Source organism: Chiloscyllium punctatum, chromosome 7 (assembly GCF_047496795.1).
Source record: "Chiloscyllium punctatum isolate Juve2018m chromosome 7, sChiPun1.3, whole genome shotgun sequence".
Lineage (NCBI taxonomy): Eukaryota > Metazoa > Chordata > Chondrichthyes > Orectolobiformes > Hemiscylliidae > Chiloscyllium > Chiloscyllium punctatum.
The window spans coordinates 45,993,738-46,020,437 of NC_092745.1; the positions used below are offsets into that span (position 1 = coordinate 45,993,738).

The window sequence follows — 26,700 nt, forward strand, 5'->3', positions numbered from 1 at the left end:
TTTTGGGAGGGGGCATTGCAGGAGCAGCTAAACAAAACAGCTAGGTCAGCATTTTCAAAGTGCTGACGGTGATTTCTACAGCTGTGTGCACAAGGGGGAGACCGGGGAGCGAAGAATCATAGTGTAACTTGATGTGAGAGAAGGAGGCACACATACCACATTATAAAGTTCTGTCTATTACTCACCTGGTCCAACAGACTTCATTTAAGAACCACATCTGAGTTACCAGTCAGCTATTGCTTGACCTGTCAATATGCGTTAATGTCCTGGCAAAGACAGTGAGGTTATGGAGTGAGTACGTTTTTGGTTTTCAGTTCTGTAAAGCAGGTTTTTTTTAAGAAACAGAGACTCAACTTTTGCATTAAGTGAAAACAGCATTTCCAATAAATCATGTGACTTAAGCTAAATGACTAGACAAACCTTTTGGTGGGATAATTGCTGGAAAGCTTAGAATATTGAGCTTCCCCTTTTGGGAAGGTCAGAGGCTGGAAGCAGGTCTGATACAGAATGTTCTATCCGGATTGGTAGTTGTGTTGTTTCTCACCATCAAATTGGATGAAGTAACTGTGAAAAAGCCCTTAGATCTCAGTGAGGAAAATCAGCCCATCTCTGTGTGCCTTGGGGATGGATAGAGAGAATCACACTGAAAAATATGTATAAAGTAACCAAAAGGAAACACATGCAACCTTATCAGTTACAGTGCAAAGATAGGAGTGATATTTGACCAGGCCTGAGTGTCTGCAAAGATTCTTATTAAGTGAGAAAAAAGTGAGAAACAATTTTTCTTTTTGTTGTTTATGATAGGCTCTTTCCAAATTGTCCTATATAACTCAGTTTTTTTGGGGTGTTTATCTATTCTCTTTTGTTGAAATTATACAGGCGATTTAGTGTGAAAATGTTCAAAGACTGACCATTAGGTAACCAAATTGCAAAAATAAACTTTATATAGTCTCTCGAGCCAGCTTTCACCTTGCAATCTGATTTGTCCAGTATTATGACCAGCTGGGACGTAACAATACCACACGATACAGAAGCTGATACAGAATTCCAGGAGTTTGAGCAAGTGTTTATGAAGGAACAGTGAATATCTTTCCAGGTAAGGAATGGTATGTGACTTGGAGGGCAACTTGCAGTTGGTACCATTCCCAACCTGCTGTGCTTAGCTTTTTTGGGTGTTAGGGGGTCACTGTTATGAAGGATGCTTTTGAAGAAACTTGACTGTGCTGTTGGAGTGCATCTTGTCGATGGTTCACACTGTAGATGTGTTCATGGGGTAAAGGGAGATAATGCTTAGGTTGCTGGGTGGGGTGCGAGTCAAACTTTGCCCTGGGTGGTGTTGCGTTTCCTGAGCATTGTTGGAGCTGCATTCATCCAGGCAAGTGAAGAGAATCTCAAAGCACTCCTGACTGTGCCCTGTAGATAGTGGACAGGCTTTATTTAGGTGCTCCAGTTCAGATTCTGGTCAATAGCAACCCCCAGCATTTGAAACAGAAGATTCAGTGATTAATGTTTTGAATATCAAGGGGTGATGGTTTGAGTCTCTCCTGCTGAGGTTGGTCATTGCCTGGTATTTATGTGACACAAATGTCAATTGCCAAATCCTCTAAGTCTTGCTGCATTTGAGCATGGACTGTTTCTGTGTCTGAGGAATTACACTTAGTACTGAGCACTGTGTCGTCATCAGCAAACATCCTCATGCCTGACCTTTTGATGGAGGGAAGGTCATTGCTGAAGCAGCTGGAGATCGATGAAGAACCCCCACAGTAACGTCCAGAGACTGAGATGATTGGCCTCCAGCAACCACAACCATCATCCTCTGCAGTGCCGAGGGGGTGCAGTGTTGAGGGAGTGCAATGCTGAAGGGGTGCAGTGCAGAGGGAGTGCAGTGTTGAGGAGGTGCAGTGTTGAGGGGGTGCAGTGCTGAGGGGGCGCAGTGCTGGGGGGTGCAGTGCTGGGGGAGTGCAGTGCTGTGGGTGTGCAGTGCTGAGGGTGTGCAGTGCTGAGGGTGTGCAGTGCTGGGGGAGTGCAGTGCTGAAGGAGTGCAATGCTGAAGGGATGCAGTGCAGAGGGAGTTCAGTGCTGAGGGGGTGCAGTGCTGAGGGGGTGCAGTGCTGAGGGGGTGCAGTGCTGGGGGGGTGCAGTGTTGGGGGGTGCAGTGCTGGGGGGGTGCAGTGCTGGGGGGGTGCAGTGCTGGGGGGGTGCAGTGCTGAGGGGGTGCAGTGCTGAGGGGGTGAAGTGCTGAGGGGGTGAAGTGCTGGTGGAGTGCAGTGTTGAGGGACTGTGGTGCTGAGGGGGTGCAGTGCAGAGGGAGTTCAGTGCTAAGGGGGTGCAGTGCTGGGGGAGTGCAGTGCTGAGGGTAGTGTGGTGCTGAATGAGTGCAGTGCTAAGGAGGCTCGGTGCTGAGGGAGTGCGGTGCTGAGGGAATGCAGTGCTGAATGAGTGCGGTGCTGAGGAGGTTTGGTGCTGAGGGAGTGCAGTGGTGAAGAAGTCCCGGTGCTGAGGGGTGCAGTGCTGGGGGAGTGCAGTGCTGAGGGGGTGCAGTGCTGGGGGAGTGCAGTGCTGGGGGACTGTGGTGCTGAGGGGGTGCAGTGCTGGGGGAGTGCAGTGCTGGGGGGCGCAGTGCTGGGGGGATGCAGTGCTGAGGGAGTCATACTGAGGGAATGCCGTGCTGAGGGAGTGTGGTTGCTGAGGGAGTGTGGATGCTGAGGGAGTGCGGTTCTGAGGGATCATGATGCTGAGGAGGTGTGGGACTGAGGGAGGGAAGTGCTGGGGGTCTATGGTGCTGAGCGAGTACAGTGCTGAGATGGCATGATGCTGAGGGAGTGCAGTGCTGAGGAGGTTTGGTGCTGAGGGAGTGCGGTGCTGAGGGAGTGCAGTGGTGAGGAAAGGCGGTGCTGAGGGGGTGCAGTGCTGAGGGTAGTGTGGTGCTGAATGAGTGCAGTGCTGAGGAGGTTTAGTGCTGGGGGAGTGCAGTGTTGAGGAAGTTGGTGCTAAGGGACTGCAGTGTTAAGGAAGTCGGCGCTGAGGGACTGCAGTGTTGAGGAAGTTGGTGCTAAGGGACTGCAGTGTTGAGGAAGTCGGCGCTGAGGGACTGCAGTGTTGAGGGAGTGCAATGCTGAGGGGGTAACTTGCTATGATCTCTCCCTAAATTAATTTGTACAGTTTTGGAAATTACTTGTTACTTTGGTTTGACCCTTAGCATGTGATTCTGATACCTATCATGTTATTCCTGTCATTTGGTTTGTCTCCAACACCACCTCACTTTTAATTTTTTGTAATTATCTCACTGCTTCAATTAATCAGATTAGAGGTCATCTCTTCACTTGTTTTCAGCTGTTGATACTTTACTCACACCATCTGACACTCTTGATCACCCACAGAGACCTATTATTCAGGCTGTCGACAATCCACTCACACCCTGTGTGTGATTTTTTGATCAGTCTGATTATAAAGTTTGTGCCTGGGTTCCCTCTTCACTTCACCTGACATAAGGACAGCACTCCAAAAACTTGTTATCTCCAGTAAGCCTGTTGGACTATAACCTGGTGTCATTCCCTAACAGTAAGAGACAGAAAAATGGGAAAGGGGGATTGTGTTACATTTTTCTATAATACAACTGTGACCATGTTTCACAAGGACTGTGCTTGCTGGAGAGGTCCCGTGAAACCTCGTCAGATTATGAACAGTGCTATTTAAATGCAAGTTCTCGAATTCACTGAGAAATAAGAAAAAGGTGCTTTCACAGGAATGGTTGGTGTACAACACTGTCTCCAACCCATGCTTTAAATGCCTGTCACTTTGGAATGTGTGCAATTGATTTATAAACACAATTATCAACGGGAAATTAATCTTACAACATTGTCATAAATAATTGACTAAGATGTTCCTGCTTCATATCAAAATTAATCCAAGATGCCAAACCATCTCAGTTATCCTTCTTTCTATCAAAATCACAAGATTAATGGCAGATATCTGACCTCTGTGTTACGACAAGCATGAACTTAATTAACAAATTGAGCCTCAGTGTCCTCAAATGCTATTGAGGTAGGTGTGGACTATTCTGTCATTAATCTCACCAGCACGTAGGGAACACCATTAAATCATCACATTGTTTCATGGTTTCTCTCCCCCAGTATTTCAACCTGTCTTATCTCAGACCTGATCAATTGCTTGTCTGATTTTGTCCGGAATCTCTCACTATTTCAGCTCGGTTATGTGCTGGGAGGGGAGTGAGAGCAAGGGGCCTGTGTTCTATTTCTTACACTGACCTAGAAAGAAGCTCCCTCCTATGGATGGCCCCCACTCTACCCCCCCCCCCCCCCCCCAGAGCCCAATGGCCCCCAACCCTACGCCTCCAGAGCCCAATGGCCCCCACTCTCTCCCCCAGAACCCAATGGCCCCTACTCCCCTCCCCCAGAGCCCAATGACCCCCACTCTACCCCCCAGAGCCCCGTGGATACCCCCACAGTGCCATCACAGCAGTGGGTCCTGCTGGTAGTGTGGGCGGAGGTCAGGATGATCTGATGTAAGGGTAGAGGAGCATGGATACCACCATATGCTGTGAAACTGAAAACTGGATGAACCCTCTTGGACTGTACACACTGTTTAAAATGTGACTGTACTTTGTCCGTTCAGGGTAGCTGTAATGAGTACCTCGTGTGCTACATGAGAAGAAACCATTCTGGACCACCGTATGTAATATCACTGTTGTACAGCACACCTTTACAAACGTTATGAATCAGCTGCAGTTTTCAGCACAGAAAAGGCATTCCACCAGCTCCACACTCCAAACCCAACACCGTGTCACTCACTCTGAGGCTGGATTTAACTGACTCCACAGGTCCTCACTAGTCTGTAACCTTCACCAATGCACCAATCGGAAAAAAACTAAGTGGTTCTTCATTTCAGCTGCTGTCTTGCACTTCCTTCCTTTCGAGAGTTCAGGCTCTGATCTGGGCTTCCGAACCTACCATTCCTTCTGTCCGTAAAATTTCTGGATGCCAACTCATACTGACTCCTGTCCAGCCATCAGCGCCTGTGCTTTCGGGCCTGAGCAATGCTTTTGTTTCTGGGTTCCTCAGTCGTGTCTACAAAGCAGCCCATCGCTTCACCTTCCTCCCTATTTCTTTAGTCCATCTCAATTCCACACCCACCAAAAAGCATCCAGATCCACCGTTCCTCCAATTCTGCTGCTTGTTTATCATCATTCCACCATCCTTCAGCTCGTCAATTGCTAAACACTGGGAATCCCCTCTGTCACCTCTCCTCTACTCTAAGACCCACACCTCCCTAAAGTTACTATATCAATACAGGCTATTATTAATGGAGATATGATTTCTCTTTGAGAAACCATTGCTGTGTTTTAGTTGTTATTAACTGTTTTCATCTGTTACTTCTCTCTGAGTATTAGCTGCTTGGTATGATTCAGTGCTGGTTGCACAGATTGGGTTTGATGTTCTGTACTTCTCCCCTGATTAGCTGGGAACGATCAGTTTCTGTACTATTTGCCATGGAGGTAACATTTACACTACAACTCACCCAGCCATGAGCTAACTGATCAACACCAGGAGGTTTGCAAACTCACCTCACTGTCCCTGTCCAACACGATTACCTGAAATACTCGTCACCCAAAGGAAATCTCCTGTTCCTGCTGCTGCTGCCACTTTGGGATACTTATGCCATTGACGTGACTGTCACTGTCCTGAGGTTTAGTGTTGTGACAGTGTGAAAATCTGTGACCCTCTTTACTTCTCAGTCAACCTGTCTGCCTGTCCCAGGCCCTCTCTTTCTCTCTCTAACTGTCCCTGACATTTTCTCTTTCATCTTTGCTCCAATGTTCCCTGCCTGTCCCTGACTCTCCCTGTCTGTCCCTGATCCTCCCTCGCTGCCTTTCCCTGATTCTCCCTCTCTGCCTGTCCCTGATCCTCCCTTTCTGCCTGTCCCTGACTCTCCCTCTCTGCCTGTCCACGATCCTCCCTCTCTGCCTGTCCCCGACCCTCCCTCTCTGCCCGTCCCCGACCCTCCCTCTCTGCCCGTCCCTGATCCTCCCTCTCTGCCCGTCCCTGATCCTCCCTCTCTGCCTGTTCCTGACTCTCCCTCTCTGCCTGTTCCTGACTCTCCCTCTCTGCCCGTCCCCGATCCTCCCTCTCTGCCTGTCCCCGATCCTCCCTCTCTGCCTGTCCCCGATCCTCCCTCTCTGCCTGTCCCTGACTCTCCCTCTCTACCTGTCCCCGATCCTCCCTTTCTGCCTGTCCCTGACTCTCCCTTTCTGCCTGTCCCCGATCCTCCCTCTCTGCCTGTCCCTGATCTTCCCTTTCTGCCTGTCACCGATCCTCTATCTCTGCCTGTCCCTAACTCTCCCTCTCTACCTGTCCCTGACACTCCATCTCTACCTGTCCCTGACTCTCCCTCTCTGCCTGTCCCTGACTCTCTCGCTCTGCCTGTCCCTGACCCTCTCTCTCTGCCTGTCCCTGACCCTCCCTCTCTAACTGTCCCTGATCCTCCCTCTCTGCCCGTCCCTGATCCTCCCTCTCTGCCTGTCCCTGATCCTCCCTCTCTGCCTGTCCCTGATCCTCCCTCTCTGCCTGTCCCCGATCCTCCCTCTCTGCCTGTCCCCGATCCTCCCTTTCTGCCTGTCCCCGATCCTCCCTTTCTGCCTGTCCCCGATCCTCCCTCTCTGCCTGTCCCCGATCCTCCCTCTCTGCCTGTCCCTGACTCTCTCTCTCTGCCTGTCCCTGACCCTCTCTCTCTGCCTGTCCCTGACCCGCTCTCTCTGCCTGTCCCTGACCCTCCCTCTCTACCTGTCCCTGATCCTCCCTCTCTGCCCGTCCCTGATCCTCCCTTTCTGCCTGTCCCTGACTCTCCCTCTCTGCCTGTCCACGATCCTCCCTCTCTGCCTGTCCCCGACCCTCCCTCTCTGCCCGTCCCCGACCCTCCCTCTCTGCCCGTCCCTGATCCTCCCTCTCTGCCCGTCCCTGATCCTCCCTCTCTGCCCGTCCCTGATCCTCCCTCTCTGCCTGTCCCTGATCCTCCCTCTCTGCCTGTCCCTGATCCTCCCTCTCTGCCTGTCCCTGACTCTCCCTCTCTGCCTGTCCCCGATCCTCCCTCTCTGCCTGTCCCCGATCCTCTATCTCTGCCTGTCCCTAACTCTCCCTCTCTACCTGTCCCTGACCCTCCCTCTCTACCTGTCCCTGACTCTCCCTTTCTGCCTGTCCCTGACCCTCCCTCTCTGCCTGTCCCTGATCCTCCCTCTCTGCCTGTCCCTGACTCTCCCTCTCTGCCTGTCCCCGATCCTCCCTCTCTGCCTGTCCCCGATCCTCCCTTTCTGCCTGTCCCCGATCCTCTATCTCTGCCTGTCCCTAACTCTCCCTCTCTACCTGTCCCTGACCCTCCCTCTCTACCTGTCCCTGACTCTCCCTTTCTGCCTGTCCCTGATCCTCCCTCTCTGCCTGTCCCTGATCCTCCCTCTCTGCCTGTCCCTGACTCTCCCTCTCTGCCTGTCCCCGATCCTCCCTCTCTGCCTGTCCCCGATCCTCCCTCTCTGCCTGTCCCCGATCCTCCCTTTCTGCCTGTCCCCGATCCTCTATCTCTGCCTGTCCCTAACTCTCACTCTCTACCTGTCCCTGACCTTCCCTCTCTACCTGTCCCTGACTCTCCCTTTCTGCCCGTCCCTGATCCTCCCTCTCTGCCTGTCCCTGATCCTCCCCCGCTGCCTTTCCCTGATGCTCCCTTTCTGCTGTCCCTGATCCTCCCTTTCTGCCTGTCCCTGACTCTCCATCGCTACCTGTCCCTGACTCTCCCTTTCTGCCTGTCCCTGACTCTCCCTTTCTGCCTGTCCCCAATCCTCCCTCTCTGCCTGTCCCTGATCTTCCCTTTCTGCTTGTCCCCGATCCTCTATCTCTGCCTGTCCCTGACTCTCAATCTCTACCTGTCCCTGACCCTCCCTCTCTGCCTGTCCCTGACTCTCTCTCTCTCTGCCTGTCCCTGACCCTCTCCCTCTGCCTGTCCCTGACCCTCCCTCTCTACCTGTCCCTGACTCTCCCTTTCTGCCTGTCCCTGACCCTCCCTCACTGCCTGTCCCTGACTCTCTCTCTCTCTGCCTGTCCCTGACCCTCTCTCTCTGCCTGTCCCTGACCCTCTCTCTCTGCCTGTCCCTGACCCTCTCTCTCTGCCTGTCCCTGACCCTCCCTCTCTACCTGTCCCTGACTCTCACTTTCAACCTGTTCCTGATTTTCCTTCTCAACCTGTCCCTGACCCTCTCTCTCTGCCTGTCCCTGACTCTCCCTCTCTGCCCGTCCCCGACCCTCCCTCTCTGACTGTCCCTGACTCTCCCTCTCTGCCTGTCCCCGATCCTCCCTCTCTGCCTGTCCCCGATCCTCCCTTTCTGCCTGTCCCTGACTCTCCCTTTCTGCCTGTCCCCGATCCTCCCTCTCTGCCTGTCCCTGATCTTCCCTTTCTGCCTGTCCCCGATCCTCTATCTCTACCTGTCCCTAACTCTCCCTCTCTACCTGTCCCTGACCCTCTCTCTCTGCCTGTCCCTGACCCTCCCTCTCTACCTGTCCCTGATCCTCCCTCTCTGCCCGTCCCTGATCCTCCCTCTCTGCCTGTCCCTGATCCTCCCTCTCTGCCTGTCCCGGACTCTCCCTCTATGCCTGTCCCCGATCCTCCCTCTCTGCCTGTCCCCGATCCTCCCTGTCTGCCTGTCCCCAATCCTCCCTCTCTGCCTGTCCCCGACCCTCCCTCTCTACCCGTCCCTGATCCTCCCTCTCTGCCCGTCCCTGATCCTCCCTCGCTGCCTTTCCCTGATTCTCCCTTTCTGCCTGTCCCTGACTCTCCCTCTCTGCCTGTCCCCGATCCTCCCTCTCTGCCTGTCCCCGATCCTCCCTGTCTGCCTGTCCCCAATCCTCCCTCTCTGCCTGTCCCCGACCCTCCCTCTCTGCCCGTCCCTGATCCTCCCTCTCTGCCCGTCCCTGACTCTCCCTCTCTGCCCGTCCCTGACTCTCCCTCTCTGCCCGTCCCTGACTCTCCCTCTCTGCCCGTCCCTGATCCTCCCACTCTGCCCGTCACTGATCCTCCCTCGTTGCCTTTCCCTGATGCTCCCTTTCTGCCTGTCCCTGATCCTCCCTCTCTGCCCGTCCCTGATCCTCCCTCTCTGCCCGTCCCTGATCCTCCCTCTCTGCCCGTCCCTGACTCTCCCTCTCTGCCCGTCCCTGACTCTCCCTCTCTGCCCGTCCCTGATCCTCCCTCTCTGCCTGTCCCTGATCCTCCCTCTCTGCCTTTCCCTGATCCTCCCTCTCTGCCCGTCCCTGATCCTCCCTCTCTGCCCGTCCCTGATCCTCCCTCTCTGCCCGTCCCTGAACCTCCCTCTCTGCCCGTCCCTGACTCTCCCTCTCTGCCTGTCCCTGATCCTCCCTCTCTGCCCGTCCCTGACTCTCCCTCTCTGCCTTTCCCTGATCCTCCCTCTCTGCCCGTCTCTGATCCTCCCTCTCTGCCCGTCCCTGATCCTCCCTCTCTGCCCGTCCCTGATCCTCCCTCTCTGCCTGTCCCTGACTCTCCCTATCTGCCCGTCCCCGATCCTCCCTCTCTGCCTGTCCCCGATCCTCCCTCTCTGCCTGTCCCTGACTCTCCCTCTCTGCCTGTCCCCGATCCTCCCTCTCTGCCTGTCCCTGACTCTCCCTCTCTGCCTGTCCCCGATCCTCCCTTTCTGCCTGTCCCTGACTCTCCCTTTCTGCCTGTCCCCGATCCTCCCTCTCTGCCTGTCCCTGATCTTCCCTTTCTGCCTGTCCCCGATCCTCTATCTCTACCTGTCCCTAACTCTCCCTCTCTACCTGTCCCTGACCCTCTCTCTCTGCCTGTCCCTGACCCTCCCTCTCTACCTGTCCCTGATCCACCCTCTCTGCCCGTCCCTGATCCTCCCTCTCTGCCTGTCCCTGATCCTCGCTCTCTGCCTGTCCCTGACTCTCCCTCTCTGCCTGTCCCCGATCCTCCCTCTCTGCCTGTCCCCGATTCTCCCTCTCTGCCTGTCCCCGATCCTCCCTTTCTGCCTGTCCCTGACTCTCCCTTTCTGCCTGTCCCCGATCCTCCCTCTCTGCCTGTCCCTGATCTTCCCTTTCTGCCTGTCCCCGATCTTCCCTTTCTGCCTGTCCCCGATCCTCTATCTCTGCCTGTCCCTAACTCTCCCTCTCTACCTGTCCCTGACTCTCTCTCTCTGCCTGTCCCTGACCCTCTTTCTCTGCCTGTCCCTGACCCTCTTTCTCTACCTGTCCCTGATCCTCCCTCTCTGCCCGTCCCTGACTCTCCCTCTCTGCCCGTCCCTGACTCTCCCTCTCTGCCCGTCCCTGATCCTCCCACTCTGCCCGTCCCTGATCCTCCCTCGCTGCCTTTCCCTGATGCTCCCTTTCTGCCTGTCCCTGATCCTCCCTCTCTGCCCGTCCCTGATCCTCCCTCTCTGCCCGTCCCTGATCCTCCCTCTCTGCCCGTCCCTGATCCTCCCTCTCTGCCCGTCCCTGAACCTCCCTCTCTGCCCGTCCCTGACTCTCCCTCTCTGCCCGTCCCTGATCCTCCCTCTCTGCCCGTCCCTGACTCTCCCTCTCTGCCTTTCCCTGATCTTCCCTGTCTGCCCGTCCCTGATCCTCCCTCTCTGCCCGTCCCTGATCCTCCCTCTCTGCCCGTCCCTGATCCTCCCTCTCTGCCCGTCCCTGAACCTCCCTCTCTGCCCGTCCCTGACTCTCCCTCTCTGCCTGTCCCTGATCCTCCCTCTCTGCCCGTCCCTGACTCTCCCTCTCTGCCTTTCCCTGATCCTCCCTCTCTGCCCGTCTCTGATCCTCCCTCTCTGCCCGTCCCTGATCCTCCCTCTCTGCCCGTCCCTGATCCTCCCTCTCTGCCTGTCCCTGACTCTCCCTCTCTGCCCGTCCCCGATCCTCCCTCTCTGCCTGTCCCCGATCCTCCCTCTCTGCCTGTCCCTGACTCTCCCTCTCTGCCTGTCCCCGATCCACCCTCTCTGCCTGTCCCCGATCCTCCCTCTCTGCCTGTCCCCGATCCTCCCTTTCTGCCTGTCCCTGACTCTCCCTTTCTGCCTGTCCCCGATCCTCCCTCTCTGCCTGTCCCTGATCTTCCCTTTCTGCCTGTCCCCGATCCTCTATCTCTACCTGTCCCTAACTCTCCCTCTCTACCTGTCCCTGACCCTCTCTCTCTGCCTGTCCCTGACCCTCCCTCTCTACCTGTCCCTGATCCTCCCTCTCTACCCGTCCCTGATCCTCCCTCTCTGCCTGTCCCTGATCCTCGCTCTCTGCCTGTCCCTGACTCTCCCTCTCTGCCTGTCCCCGATCCTCCCTCTCTGCCTGTCCCCGATCCTCCCTTTCTGCCTGTCCCTGACTCTCCCTTTCTGCCTGTCCCCGATCCTCCCTCTCTGCCTGTCCCTGATCTTCCCTTTCTGCCTGTCCCCGATCTTCCCTTTCTGCCTGTCCCCGATCCTCTATCTCTGCCTGTCCCTAACTCTCCCTCTCTACCTATCCCTGACTCTCTCTCTCTGCCTGTCCCTGACCCTCTTTCTCTGCCTGACCCTGACCCTCCCTCTCTACCTGTCCCTGATCCTCCCTCTCTGCCCGTCCCTGATCCTCCCTCTCTGCCCGTCCCTGATCCTCCCTCTCTGCCTGTCCCTGATCCTCCCTCTCTGTCTGACCCTGACTCTCCCTCTCTGCCTGTCCCCGATCCTCCCTCTCTGCCTGTCCCCGATCCTCCCTCTCTGCCTGTCCCCGATCCTCCCTTTCTGCCTGTCCCTGACTCTCCCTTTCTGCCTGTCCCCGATGCTCCCTCCCTGCCTGTCCCTGATCTTCCCTTTCTGCCTCTCCCCAATCCTCTATCTCTGCCTGTCCCTAACTCTCCCTCTCTACCTGTCCCTGACTCTCCCTTTCTGCCTGTCCCTGAACCTCCCTCTCTGCCTGTCCCTGACTCTCTCTCTCTGCCTGTCCCTGACCCTCTCTCTCTGCCTGTCCCTGACCCTCTCTCTCTGCCTGTCCCTGACCCTCCCTCTCTACCTGTCCCTGATCCTCCCTCTCTGCCCATCCCTGATCCTCCCTCTCTGCCCGTCCCTGATCCTCCCTCTCTGCCTGTCCCTGATCCTCCATCTCTGCCCGTCCCTGATCCTCCCTCTCTGCCTGTCCCTGATCCTCCCTCTCTGCCTGTCCCTGATCCTCCCTCGCTGCCTTTTCCTGATCCTCCCTCTCTGCCTGTCCCTGATCCTCCCTCTCTGCCTGTCCCCGATCCTCCCTCTCTGCCTGTCCCCGATCCTCACTCTCTGCCTGTCCCCGATCCTCCCTTTCTGCCTGTCCCTGACTCTCCCTTTCTGCCTGTCCCCGATCCTTCCTCTGTGCCTGTCCCTGATCTTCCCTTTCTGCCTGTCCCTGAACCTCTATCTCTGCCTGTCCCTAACTCTCCCTCTCTACCTGTCCCTGACCCTCTGTCTCTACCTGTCCCTGACTCTCCCTTTCTGCCTGTCCCTGACCCTCCCTCTCTGCCTGTCCCTGACTCTCTCTCTCGGCCTGTCCCTGACCCTCTCTCTCTGCCTGTCCCTGACCCTCCCTCTCTACCTGTCCCTGACTCTCACTTTCAACCTGTTCCTGATTTTCCTTCTCAACCTGTCGCTGACTCTCCCTCTCTGCCCGTCCCTGACCCTCCCTCTCTGCCTGTCCCTGATCCTCCCTCTCTGCCCGTCCCTGATCCTCCCTCTCTGCCCGTCCCTGACTCTCCCTCTCTACCTGTCCCTGACCCTCTCTCTCTGCCTGTCCCTGACCCTCCCTCTCTGCCTGTCCCTGATCCTCCTTCTCTGCCTGTCCCTGATCCTCCTTCTCTGCCTGTCCCTGATCCTCCCTCTCTGCCTGTCCCTGACTCTCCCTCTCTGCCTGTCCCCGATCCTCCCTCTCTGCCTGTCCCCGATCCTCCCTCTCTGCCTGTCCCCGATCCTCCCTCTCTGCCTGTCCCTGACTCTCCCTTTCTGCCTGTCCCCGATCCTCCCTCTCTGCCTGTCCCCGATCCTCTATCTCTGCCTGTCCCTAACTCTCCCTCTCTACCTGTCCCTGACCCTCCCTCTCTACCTGTCCCTGACCCTCCCTCTCTGCCTGTCCCTGACTCTCTCTCTCTGCCTGTCCCTGACCCTCTCTCTCTGCCTGTCCCTGACCCTCCCTCTCTGCCTGTCCCTGACTCTCCCTTTCTGCCTGTCCCTGACCTTCCCTCTCTGCCCGTCCCTGACTCTCCCTCTCTGCCCGTCCCTGACTCTCCCTCTCTGCCCTTCCCTAACTTTCCCTCTCTGCCTTTCACCGATCCTCCCTCTCTGCCTTTCACCGATCCTCCCTCTCTGCCTGTCCCCGATCCTCCCTCTCTGCCTGTCCCTGACTCTCCCTTTCTGCCTGTCCCTGACTCTCCCTTTCTGCCTGTCCCCGATCCTCCCTCTCTGCCTGTCCCTGAGACTCCCTCTCTGCCTCTCCCTGTCTGCCTGTTCCTGATCCTACCTCTCTGCCTGTCCCAGACTCTCGCTCTCTGCCTGTCCTTGATCCTCCCTCTCTGCCTGTCCCCGATCCTCCCTCTCTGCCTGTCCCCGATCCTCCCTCTCTGCCTGTCCCTGACTCTCCCTTTCTGCCTGTCCCTGACTCTCCCTTTCTGCCTGTCCCTGACTCTCCCTCTCTGCCTATTCCTGAATGTCCGTCTCTGCCTATCCCTGACTGTCCTGCTCGGCCTGTCCCTGAGACTCCCTCTCTGCCTCTCCCTGTCTGCCTGTTCCTGATCCTACCTCTCTGCCTGTCCCAGACTCTCGCTCTCTGCCTGTCCTTGATCCTCCCTCTCTACCTGTCCCTGACTCTCCCTCTCTGCCTGTCCCCGATCCTCCCTCTCGGCCTGTCCCTGACTCACCATCGCTGCATGTCCCTGACTCGCCCTCTCTGACTGTCCATGACTCTCACACTCTGCCTGTCCCTGTCTGTCCCTTTCTGCCTATACCTGATCCCCCCTCTCTGCTTGTCCCCGATCTTCCCTCTCTGCCTGTCCCTGATTCTCCCTCTCTGCCTATCCCTGACTCTCCCTTTCTGCCTGTCCCTGACTCTCCCTTTCTGCCTGTCCCTGACTCTCCCTCTCAGCCTGTCCATGATTCTCCCTCTCAGCCCGTCCCTGACTGTCCCTCTCTCTGTCCCTGACCCTCCCTCCCTATCTGTCTCTAATCCTCCCTCTCTGACTATCCCTGATCCTCCCTCACTGCCTGTCCCTGGCTCTCCCTCTCTGTCTGTCCCTTATCCTCCCTCTCTACCTGTCCCTGATCTTCCCTCTCTGCCTATCCCTGATCCTCCATCTCTGCCTGTCCCTGACTCTCCCTCTCTGCCTGTCCCTGATCCCTCCTCTCTGCCTGTCCCTGACTCTCCCTCTCTGCCTGTCCCTCATCCTCCCTCGCTGCCTGTCCCTGACTCTCCCTCTCTGCCTGTCCCTGATCCCCCCTCGCTGCCTGTCCTTGACTCTCCCTCTCTGCCTGTCCCTGACTCTCCCTCTCTGCCTGTCCCTGACTCTCCCTCTCTGCCTGTCCCTGATCCTCCCTCTCTGTCTATCCGTGATCCTCCATCTCTGCCTGTCCCTGACTCTCCCTCTCTGCCTGTCCCTGATCGTCCCTCTCTGCCTATCCCTGATCATCCCTCTCTGCCTATCCCTGATCGTCCCTCTCTGCCTATCCCTGATCATCCCTCTCTGCCTGTCCCTGATCCACCCTCTCTGCCTGTCCCCGACTCACCCTCTCTGCCTGTCCCTGATCGTCCCTCTCTGCGTATCCCTGATCGTCCCTCTCTGCCTGTCCCTGATCCTCCCTCTCTGCATGTCCCTGACTCTCCATCTCTGCATGTCCCTGACTCTCTTTCTCCAACTGTCCATGACTCTCCCTCTCTGCCTATCCCTGGCTGTCCTGCTTGGCCTGTCCCTGAGACTCCCTCTCTGCCTCTCCCTCTATGCCTGTCCCTGACTCTCCCTCTCAGCCTGTTCATGATCTTCCCTCTCTGCCTGTCCGTGCCTCTCCCTCTCTGCCTGTCCCTGATCCTCCCTGTCTGCCTAACCCTGACTGTCCCTTTCTGCCTATCCCTGATCCTCCCTCTCAGCCTGTCCATGACTGTCCCTCTCTGCCTGTCCCTGAGCCTCCCTCACTACCTGTCCCTGACTCTCCCTCTCAGCCTGTTCATGATCTTCCCTCTCTGCCTCTCCCTGGCTCTCCCTCTCTGCCCGTCCCTGACTCTCCCTCTCTGCCCGTCCCTGACTCTCCCTCTCTGCCTGTCCCTGATCCTCCCTCTCTACCTATCCCTGACTTTCCCTCTCTGCCTGTTGCCAACTCTCCCTTTCTGCCTGTCCCTGACTCCCCCGTTCTGCCTGTCTCTGACTCTCCCTCTCTGCCTGTCCCTGATCCTTCCTCTCTGCCTGTCCCTGATCCTCCCTTCTGCCTGTCGCCGATCCTCCCTCTCTGCCTGTCCCTCTCTGTCCCTTTCTGCCTATCCCTGATCCCCCCTCTCTGCCTGTCCCTGACTCTCTATCTCTGCCTGTCCCTGATCCCCCCTCTCTGCCTGTCCCTGACTCTCTATCTCTGCCTGTCCCTGATCCTCCCTCTCTACCTGTCCCTGACTCTCCCTCTCTGCCTGTCCCTGATCCTCCCTCTCTACCTATCCCTGACTTTCCCTCTCTGCCTGTTGCCAACTCTCCCTTTCTGCCTGTCCCTGACTCCCCCGTTCTGCCTGTCTCTGACTCTCCCTCTCTGCCTGTCCCTGATCCTTCCTCTCTGCCTGTCCCTGATCCTCCCTTCTGCCTGTCGCCGATCCTCCCTCTCTGCCTGTCCCTCTCTGTCCCTTTCTGCCTATCCCTGATCCCCCCTCTCTGCCTGTCCCTGACTCTCTATCTCTGCCTGTCCCTGATCCCCCCTCTCTGCCTGTCCCTGACTCTCTATCTCTGCCTGTCCCTGATCCTCCCTCTCTACCTGTCCCTGACTCTCCCTCTCTGCCTGTCCCTGACCCTCCCTCTCTGCCTGTCATTCCTGACCCTCCCTCTCTGTCTATCCCTGACTCTCCCTCTCTGCCTATCCCTGACCCTCCCTCTCTGCCTGTCATTCCTGACCCTCCCTCTCTGTCTATCCCTGACTCTCCCTCTCTGCCTGTCCCTGACCCTCCCTCTCTGCCTGTCATTCCTGACCTCCCTCTCTGTCTATCCCTGACTCTCCCTCTCTGCCTATCCCTGACCCTCCCTCTCTGCCTGTCCCTGACTCTCCCTCTGTGTTTCTCTCTGGCTCTCCCCCTCTGTTTGAGCCTTACGTTGTCTCTCTGTCTGTTGTTTGCTGCCTGTCTCTTACCTTTGTTTCTTGTTTGCCTCTTGTCTGTCTGTCTGCTCCTCTGCTCCTTCCTGACTGTACCTTGCCTGCTGTCTGTCTCCGATCTCTTGATTGTTTACCTGAATTCTCGCCTGTTTGTCTAATTTGACCGGCACTGGTGTTCCTGATGCTGTTTGCCCTACCCCCAGATCTGGGAAGATTGGATTTAACCCGGGGTAGAGTATTCTCCCCATTAGCAACAGTAGTTGCATGAGGAATGCTCCTATAATTGAATAGAAACTGGGACAGTTTGGTATCAAGTGAATGTTTCGGCTGTTTCTTTAAGCCTGCCTTCAAAGTTTGGATTTCTCTTTCTGCTAGACCATTGGACAATGGATGGAATGTAGCTGGCCTGAAATGACCAATATCATTTGACTTTAGGAAATACCCAAATTCTCTGCTGGTAAACAACGGCCTGTTATCTGTGACCAACATTTCGGAGAGTCTGTCTATTCCAAAAGCTGTGCACAGTTTTTCTATCATCGCTCCTGTGTTTGACGAATGAACTCTATGCACATCCAGTCATTTGGAGTGAGTGTCCACAATGACTAAAAACACTCAGCCTGTGAAAGGACCTGCAAAGTCAACATGTAATCGCATCCTGGGTTTACCTGACCATTCCCATGAAAGTAGGGAGCTGCTGGCAAAACCTTTTTGCCTGTTTTGGCCCTCTGAGCACTATCCCACCAACACAACTACGTCTGCATCCAATCCCAGCCACCAGACATAATTTCTCATCAGCATCTTCATTTTGGAAACCCGTGGTGGACTTCAGCCAGTATCTGGTGGTGGCCTTTGCTCGGGACAATCAGTCTTGCTCCCCATAATGATATGCTGTCCTCTACTGTGATCTGGTCTCTCCGGGTTCAGAAAGGTTTCAGCTCTGGTTGTGATGGCCCTTGGGTCTCCTCCCAGTACCACCGGCTGTTTCAGTTTCTGCGTCCAAAGTCTGATATTGTCAGCTGGCTGGAAGTATGTCGATAAAAATAAAAATCAATTACAGACCATTCCAGTGGTGGTACAGACGCACAACCCTTTATCCGAAATGCTCAGGACCAGCTGGTTTTCGGAATTCAGCATTTTTCGAATTTCAGAATAAGTGACAGTACTATGGCGAAGTTTTAAAAAACCTTACTGAAGCGCAGACGTACTGTGAGTAAAACAGGCCCTGAAACAGAATTGAGGCCTATCAGTGCTGGGCCACACCCCCCCCCCCCCATGTTGTATCTGAGTGACACGCATCGAGTGGGTGGGTGTGGAGTTGGGTTAACTGTTTGCACACCAAATGACCTTGTTAATGAGAAAAAAAACTTCACAAAAAAAACCTTTGGATTTCGGAATGTTTTGGATTTCGGGATTTCGGATAAAGGGTTGTCTACCTCTACCACCGGTGGTGCATCTGCCAGTGGGAGGTGGCTTAAAGGATCCCTATTTGCTACTTGGCCTCAAGGATGGCGGTTCCAACTTGTAATTATATTTAGTTAGTACAAGAGCCCACTGCTGAATTTAGCCTGGAGGTTTGGGGCAGCATTGCCTTGTCCTCTTTAAGCAGACCTTGTAGGGGTTTATAGCCTGTTATTATTACAAATTTAAGTCTGTAAAGGTATTAATAGAACTTCCTGACTCCAAATCCGACCGCCAAACCTTCCTTCACTATCTGGGTGTATTTACCCACGGCATTAGCCAAAGTTCCTCCTCTGAGCTAATACTACCCCGATGCTGTGCAGGAAGGCATCGCATGTCAATACCTGATCTCACTTGGGATCATAGTGTGCCAGCAACTGAGAGGATGATAACTGGTTCTTCACTTCCCTGAAAGTTGTGGCTTGGTTACACAAACATTTCCAAGGCTGATCCTTTTTTGTAAGAGTTGACACAAAGATGCCAAGATGGAGGCCAGACTATGTATGAATTTTCCTTAATAGTTCACCAACCCAAGGAAAGGCCTAAGCTCTGTACAGACTTGAGAGCTGGGGCTCCTTTAATCGCCCTCACTTTATCTTCCAATGGGTGTAACCCAATCCTGTTGGTTTTGTAGCCTCAGGAGGTCACTTCGGGGTGCCTGGAACACCCATTTTTCCCTTCTAAGGTATATATCCACCTGTGAGAAACATCTAAAGACAATGTCCAAGTTATCTCAGTGCTCTGTGCTATTCTCCGTGTTATAAGCACCTCGTCCAGATAAATAGCGACCTGGGGTAGATTTCGTAAAATGTTCTCCACCATCTGTCGAAACATTATTCAGGCTGATGATCCCTCAAAAGGCAGTCTCATACATTGACACAATTCCATATGGGCATTCATTGTAGCATATTTCTGGGAATCATCATCTAACCACAGGTGCAGGTACATATGGCACATGTCTGCCTTTGTCAAAGACAGCCCACCCTGCCAGCTCTGCATATAAATTCTCTATCTGAGGGATTAGCTGTTTATCCAGCTGTGGAAAGCAATTTACCATTTGTTTGAAATCCCCACAAAGGCGAACTGACTCATTGGGTTTTACCATTGGTATGACCGGTGCTGCCCATTCCGCAAACTGGACCGGTTTGATGATTCCTTCGTTTCCCAGCCTCCTAATTTCTGCTTCCTCTCTTGCCCGTACGGCAAAAGGCACTGGGCGGACCTTGTAGAAACGTGGAATTGCTTCCTGGTCAACATGCAAGGTGGCCTTGGATTCTTTGATAGTCTCTACACCTTCCTGGGAAACATCTGGATATTTAATTAGGACTTCACTCAGGCAGCCATTTTCTAATTGAAAAATGTTGAGCCAATCTGGGTGAATCTTTCTCAACCTATTTCACTCCATCAAGCTTGGATTGAGCCTTTTACTACGATCAATGGTAACTGAACCAGCTGCTTCCCATACAAGATCGGAACTGAAGTTGTACCCTTAATCTGGTATAGGTTCTCAGTCTATCTGAAGTCTTGGGCAAACGTAAGGTTTGGAGCCTGGAGGGAATTTTGTTAAAGAGTATTGCTGCTATCACTGAAATGGCTGCACTGGTATCAACCTCCATAAGAACTGGGTGACTATTTAACCAGATGTTTATTTTGGTTGGTTCTGATTTGAATGTTGCTAAGCTGTTTAATTGTTCCAAACCAGATGTAGATGTGCTTTCCCCAGGGTACCAGCCTATGAATTCTCTTACTCTATTCAGGCTTAGTGGGAATCTACTGCTGTCTTGAGTCCACATACTGGCTGTAACCTCAATGGCTTGCTGACCTGGATCATGAAGAAAATGTTAACTATTTGGCAGAGGCTTGACTTTGTTTTGGGGTTTCCCTGTGGGCTGATCTAGAGTCCCTTTGTTCAGGACATGCAATTGCCTTCACTCAAGTGGGTTTTTCCCAAGCTCAGTTCGTCCAGTGAGGGTGTCCACTTTCATCAAAATACCCTGCAACTTGTCGGCTCTACTTGATGTATTTTCCAACAATAAAGCCAGTTGCAGTGCCTGTTTGAAGTCCAGTTGGGCTTCAGCTAGTGGGTGCTTTTGCACGGTTACATCATTAATCTCGCATACCAAACAGTATCTCAACATCTCATTAAAAATTAAACCAAAGTCACCTGCCTCTGCCAGACATCTTAACCGAGTCAAAAATCCCAATGCAGATTCCCCTGGTTCTTGAATTGACGAGTATATCTGATAGTGTCTCTCAGAATTAGAGAAGGCCTGGGGGTCATAATATTCCTTAATTAAATCTGTCAGCTCTTGATAGGTTTTAGTATCTGCTGCTTCAGGGAAAGTAGGCTCCTAATAACCGAAAAAGCTGCGGTCCACGGGCTGGCAGGAGAATTACTCATTGCTTTTCATCTGCCCCAATGTCATACCAGGCCACATACCAGGCCCAGTCTTTGGTGGCAGGATTGAACGAGCTTCCCAAAAGAAGCATGATGCCGGAATTGCTTACCCCCAACTCAAAGACGACTATTGTGAGCCAATTTCTTCAGGAGAGTGCTTTACTTTTGCCACCATTGAAATAACTCCACAGAGACCCGTATCCCATCACCAAGTTAGTCTTTATTACCATGTGGAGATTGCTTGACACTGATCTAGCTCCCTCAGAGCTAGCTCTCAAACATGAACAGGAATGCCAAAGGTGCTGTTCACTCTATTTTATCAAACCGTACGAAATACAACCAACCAACGGTGAACGATAAGCAACAGTTTGCAAGAAACAGCATATTACAGGGGAAAGGGGTAGCAAGGCCAAACCCCAAGCCTGACCATACAATGAGCTCTCAGCGAAATGTGGGTGAACCCAAATCCCATCTTATCTTGCCAAAAAGGAACAGTAGACAGGAACACATACAAAACAGTCAGACCAAGTGAACAATAAACCAGTGTATAATTCCATAGACACCCCTGGTAAACCAGCAAATGACTCGCCCCTTCCACCTTCTGGCCACTCAAAGGCAACCCGTCCCCTTTGGCTCTCGGAGCACTCCACACCCGTGTGTGTGTGTGTGTGTGTGTGTGTGTGTGTGTGTGTGTGTGTGTGTGTGTGTGTGTGTGTGTACTCTTCAAATTTAAGACTACAATCACTATTTACTGGGCAGCAGTGACTCCAAACTCAATATTGTTCAGTTTCTAAGGTGGCCCATAGGATGCACCTCAAAGTATTTGAAAATGCTACTTGTGATCCTCCAAATTCAGTGGCAAAACAAAATGGCCCAACAGCAGCAACCTGTTGCAAGCCAACTGTCTGCCACTGATATTATAATACTGCTGAGCAGGACTTTTTATCCATGTGTCTGCATATGTGTGTAGTGTATCTGTGTCTCTGAATTTGTGTATGAGATGTTTCCTTGTGAGCTTTCAGGATCTGTGTACATAGAATCCCTACAGTGTGGAAACAGGCCATTTGGCCCAAATAGACCCTCCCAGAACAATTCTCCGACTGTATTACTCTACATTTACCCCTGACTAAGGCACCTAACTTACACATCCCTGAACACTATGGGCAATTTAACATGGCCAATTCACCTAACCCACACATCTTTGAATTGTGGGAGGGAACCGGAGCACTGGAAGGAAACCCACACAGACACGGGGAGAACGCACAAACTCCACACAATCACCTGAGACTGGAATCGAACCAGAGTCCCTGGTGCTGTGAGGCAGCAGTGCTAACCACTGAGCCACTGTACCGCACACGTGCATGTGCATGCGCAGTACTTCTGTGCCTCTGTGCATATTTGTGTGTGCTGTCTCTGTAACAGTACTGACTCTGTGTGAGGTGTTGCTGTGCCTGTGTACAGTTCAATGGGCAATGTTCAGCTCTTCATCTGTCCCCTGTCACACTGCTTTTTAATCACAAACCCAGACAGTCAAGCTGTCAGTGGTAATTTACAGCTCAATTCACGGAAAAGATGTTTCTCTGTTGGATTGCCTGCACCATTTATCACTGGCTGTCTGCTCTCATCTGCTGCGTACTCAGAACCTATCAGACAAATGGCTCTTGGAGGCCTACCACAGAGAGGATAGCAGAGAAGGCTGTAACTATATACCGAGACTACACGGTCAGCTGTGACTTTAGCTTTTTAACCACCCAGTTAGCACATTTTCTACTGGGGTTAATGATCAATGTTTACACACTGCAGCAGGACAATTTAACTAACGTTGGATGGTGGGAGGAGATTGGATGATACACTGGCTGGATTCACATTACATTGCTCTAACTCTCTCCACTTTAACAAGGAGACCAGTGCCTAATCTTCATCTCCCGGTAGCTCACATCAGGTGGGATTGAGAGAAAAAAAATGAAAACGGTTGTGATTGTCCTGTTCCTGATTTATGATTGTTAATCAGTGATCTCATTAAAATTAGAGGCTCTTTGCAGAATCATCAGAAAAAGTATTTTCCGACTATAAAGAAGAATTCTAAGGGGATGACCCAGAATCTCTGGTTAACCAAAGAAATCAAGGAAAACACCAAACTCAAAGAAAATGCAATTGATTGCACAAAGATGAGTAGCAGGTCAAATGATGACTTAGACTATGAAGAATGGCAGAGAATGAGTAAAAGTAGACAGGAAACAGAAGTTGTGGTATGAGAGAAAGCTTGCTAGAAATGTAATGGTGGATAGCAAGAGTTTCTAAAGGTATTTTAAAAAAGGAGTAAGTAAAGTATGTGTTGGTCCTCTGTAGAGTGAGAATGGGACATTAAGTAATAGATAATAAGGAAGTGACAGATGAAATGAACAAAAATGTGTTAAAGTCTTCACTATTGCAGATACAAAAAAACAAATAAATGAAGGAATAAAGGATTTACTGAATCTACAAGCATGAGGAAAGTAATACTAAACAAACTGATGGATTTATGGATTCATCCTAGGGTCTTAATGATGCTGTAGATGTGTTGGTGTTAACTTTCCAAACTTCACTAGTTTCAGAAAAGATTCAATCAGTCTGGAAATTAACAAATCATCTCGAGAAGGGAGTGAGGAAGCGAACATAACATTTTCAGCCAGTTAGCTTGTTGTCTGTTATGAGGAAGGTATCAGAATTGATCATGAAAGATGTTATAACTGCACTCTTAGAAACATTCAAGCAATTCGTGAAGAGTTGGCATAGCTTCACACTAGAGGGGAATCATGTTTAACCAATTTATGGTTATTCTTTGAAGAAGTAATGAGCACTGTCAACAAAAGGGAGCATGTTAATATACTGTACATGCATTTCCGGAAGGTATATGACAAGGTACCATATTAAAGGTGTATAGATTATATTTTTACTTTATTTTTGATTGTGGCTTGAAATTGGAAATGAACTGTTTTAAAACCAATGGAAGGATATGCTACTCTTTTAAAAAACAAAGTCACTGAAAATCATTGTAAGTCATTGAACACAGCTGCTTTGAAAGGATTTGGGGAAAGTGTATTATAGATGACAGAGCACCACAGGGTCTATCCAAAGTGGGATTCGGCCGGTAACGGGTTGCTGATTGGTTTGTGGAGTTGTGACGGGTTGTGGATGTCAAAGGTCATCAACCTGAAGACAGCTCTTTACTTGCTTCCTTGGCAGTTGAACAGCTTGTAGGTGTGAATGTTACTCTAAGAAGGCTGTGGATCTCTAGAAGCAGAGATGGTATCTCTCTTTCTCTCTCGGAAACGATTTGACAGTATTTGAAGACAGTTGCTTTCTCTCCCACTGATTTCTATTGGTTTTAACTAATATGTCATAGAATTTATAGTTTGTGAACCAGTTGCCCTGTGATTCCTGTGGAAAGGTGAAGGAAATAAAGGATGTTTGAGACCAAAAGAAACCCTCCATTGAAATCTGAGGACTAGTGCCATTGAACTACTTCCAAATTATTTTCTTTCTCTTCACTCATAACACCAATGTTTTGTTTTCCTGTGTCTGTCTATATTTATGTGTCGGGGTTTTTACAAGGGTGTTAGAGCTTTAACATTTAGCGGTCATTATTGATAGTTCATTGCTGTCGTCACAGATTCTATTCAGAGTCAGAGTCCTATAGCATGGAGAAAGGCCCTTTGGCCCAAATTGGTCCAAAATGTTCATCCAGGCTAATCACATTTCCCTGCACTTGGCCCATGTATTTGTGATAGAACAGCAATTCTCGTTATGTACAGAAATGCAGCCCGTTTTCCATACTCAAAGGTCTGAGCAATGAAGGCAAGCCTGCTTAACCATCCTGTCTATATGTGACACAAACTTCAAAGAATTATGTACCTGAATCCCTCGGTCTCTGTTCTACAACACTACCCAAGGCCCTACTTTTAATTGTATAAGTCCTGATCTTGATGATTTATCAAAATTCAATACCTTGTATATATCCAAATTAAACTCCATCTGCCACTGTTTAGCCCATTGACCCAATTAATTCAAGATCTCTTTATTACCATTGATAACCTTTTTCACTGTCAAAGAGCTGACACTGGAGGAATGGGTCAAATGGCCTCCTTCAGTGTTGTATTACTCAATGACTTAATGAAGCTTTACATCGCCTATGACTTGGACAGCACCTTACTCTGTCAATGCTCAACTAAATTGTGGATTAGCCATTCTAAATTTCCCATAATATCCAGGGATGTGCAGGCCAGGTAGATTTGTCATGGGAAATGCAGAGTTACAGGCATAGGGTAGGGGGTGAGTCTGGGTGGGATGCTCTTTGGAGGAAAAATGTGGACTGGATGGGCCAAATAGCCTATTTCCACATTGTGGGGATTCTATAAAATGACACTCTGCTTCTGAATCCCTGTACATAGTGCCAACTCAAATACATTTGCTGTCAAAGCAGAGACTCTGGATGAAAACAACAAAATTGAATCCAAATGGGGAAATAGAGAGAGTGAACCTTTAGTAAATGAGGCATACCATTATTTTCTCTTTTTATTTGAAATAAGAAAAATTGCTGAACAAGACACACATTGTCGAAGGTGTTCATCTTGAAATCATTTTGCAAGATTTCATGTGATTAAAGCAAACATTTATACTGATTGGTTGCAAGTGGATTCTGATTGGTAAATGCATTGTGTTGGAGAATGCATCCAGTAATGTTGATTGACAGTTAACAGCCAGGGTTTGTTAAATTTTAAAACAGGCAGGTTGACATTGATTAGACAGGGCATTGACCTGACAGTTGCCTGACTGACAATCTTAAATCATTTGTCAGCATGACAATATAGTGTCTATGTGCTTATTTGATATGGTGAGCTGATTCATCACCTCAAGCTGATTCATCACCTCTGCACTGCAGCATTGCCCCACCTCGACCTGCTACCATTATATGAATCAGTATTCATTGATCTTCTGGACTCAGGAACTCAAACAGTTGAGTTCAACTTTAACAACATCATGTATGTCTAAAACAATGAAATTGCCAGGGAATCCCCACTGACCCTGCACTTGCAAGTTTCATTCTTTGATTCCATGAGAAATGTGGCTTACATGGAATTACATCTAACCTTCTATTCCTTGCATATTCTCAATTTGCCGAAGTTGAACCTGTGACCACATGTGAGAATTTCCTACGTGTCTTAACAGTCTCCAGCTTGCACTCAAATTCACATTTGAAATGGAGCGGTCAAATAAACTCCATTCCCTCGATGTCCTGGATGAGAAAAAGGGGTTTCTATCACATAAAATCTGAAAGAACTGCAGATGTTGGAAATCAGAAATAAGAAGAGAAATTGTTGGAAAGGCTCAGCTGGTCTGGCAGTGTCTGGGGAGAGAAATCTGAGGAAGGGTCACTGGACCTGAAATGTAAACTCGGATTTCTCTTCACAGATGCTGCCAGACCTGCTGAGCTTTTCCAACAATTTCTGTTTTTGTTTGGGTTTCTATGACAGTCTACCTATGCTGCTCAGTATAATTATTGGGATCCTTCCACTCCCACATATAGGAACGTGGGAACAGGAGTAGGCCATTCAGCCCCTCAAGCCTGTTCTGCCATTCAATGAGATCATGCCTGCTCTTTGGCCTAAGTCCACTTACATTCCTTTGGCCCAAATCCCTTAATGTTTTTACTTAACACCAAAATGATCTATCTCAGATTTAGAACTCATGCTATGAGATTGGTGTTATTGGAAGACTCATAAATCATTCATCAGGTGAACTGAATGCTGAAATAGGCCACATCAAAGTCATCCTGTGTAGTGCTCCTTCTAAGCTGTGTGGCTGGGTTCAGTTCTAGCTGCTGCTAGTGCTCATTGAACTCAGAGGTCAGCACAGAAGGTTAAACAAAAAGTGGGAACATTAATTCTGTAGAATAATAGCCATCCTGATCAAATAATTTCTCACTGCAGATCACGCTAACATATGAAGTACTCTGTGGTGATTGTAACAAGGTCAGCCACATGGACATCATAGAATCGGAGTTCCCTGATTGGACCAGATTAACAGCCCCAATCAGGGAGCCTTGGCTGACAGATATAAACAGGAGGGTCAGAGGTTCTGCTCACTCTGAGAGCTGGTTCTGAGGGATCTGGATCATTGTCAAGGACTTTTCATATATGAATACAGGGCGGCAAGTTGATGTTATACCGACCTCTATGGAGTTATTTCAGACCCAAAGGCAGTTACTATTGGTCCTGAATAGCTCCCAGTCAGCCCTCATGTAAGTTATCTTAAAGACTTCAGCACCAGATGAAGCTCCCTGTTTCACAATGTGATGATGAAGCTGTTACACAAGTGGTCGTCACCAGGAATAGAATTCTGCTGTCAAGCCACAAAGGTGTTCTGCCCATTGCACAAATGAATAATGTGGTAGATGAGTTTCAGTTCAGTGCCAGGTTTGTAGACCAAAAATCTCCAAGTTCTTTGGCTGTTCACAACAAACAAGCTACTAATCATACCGAACCAA

General features: G+C 51.2%; 1 protein-coding gene across 9 annotated transcripts in view; it reads right to left on the reverse strand.

The window, feature by feature from the left end:
- The window catches only part of fam163aa (family with sequence similarity 163 member Aa), a 165,295-nt gene that overhangs the window by 86,931 nt on the left and 51,664 nt on the right, over nt 1-26,700 (reverse strand). Inside the window, exon 3 of one of the 9 annotated variants that reach the window (XM_072573502.1) lies at nt 186-266. The exons of the other annotated variants lie outside the window; for them this stretch is intronic. The gene's annotated coding sequence lies outside the window, so the exon portion shown is untranslated. The remainder of the gene's footprint in view (nt 1-185; nt 267-26,700) is intronic. 9 annotated transcript variants of the gene reach the window in all.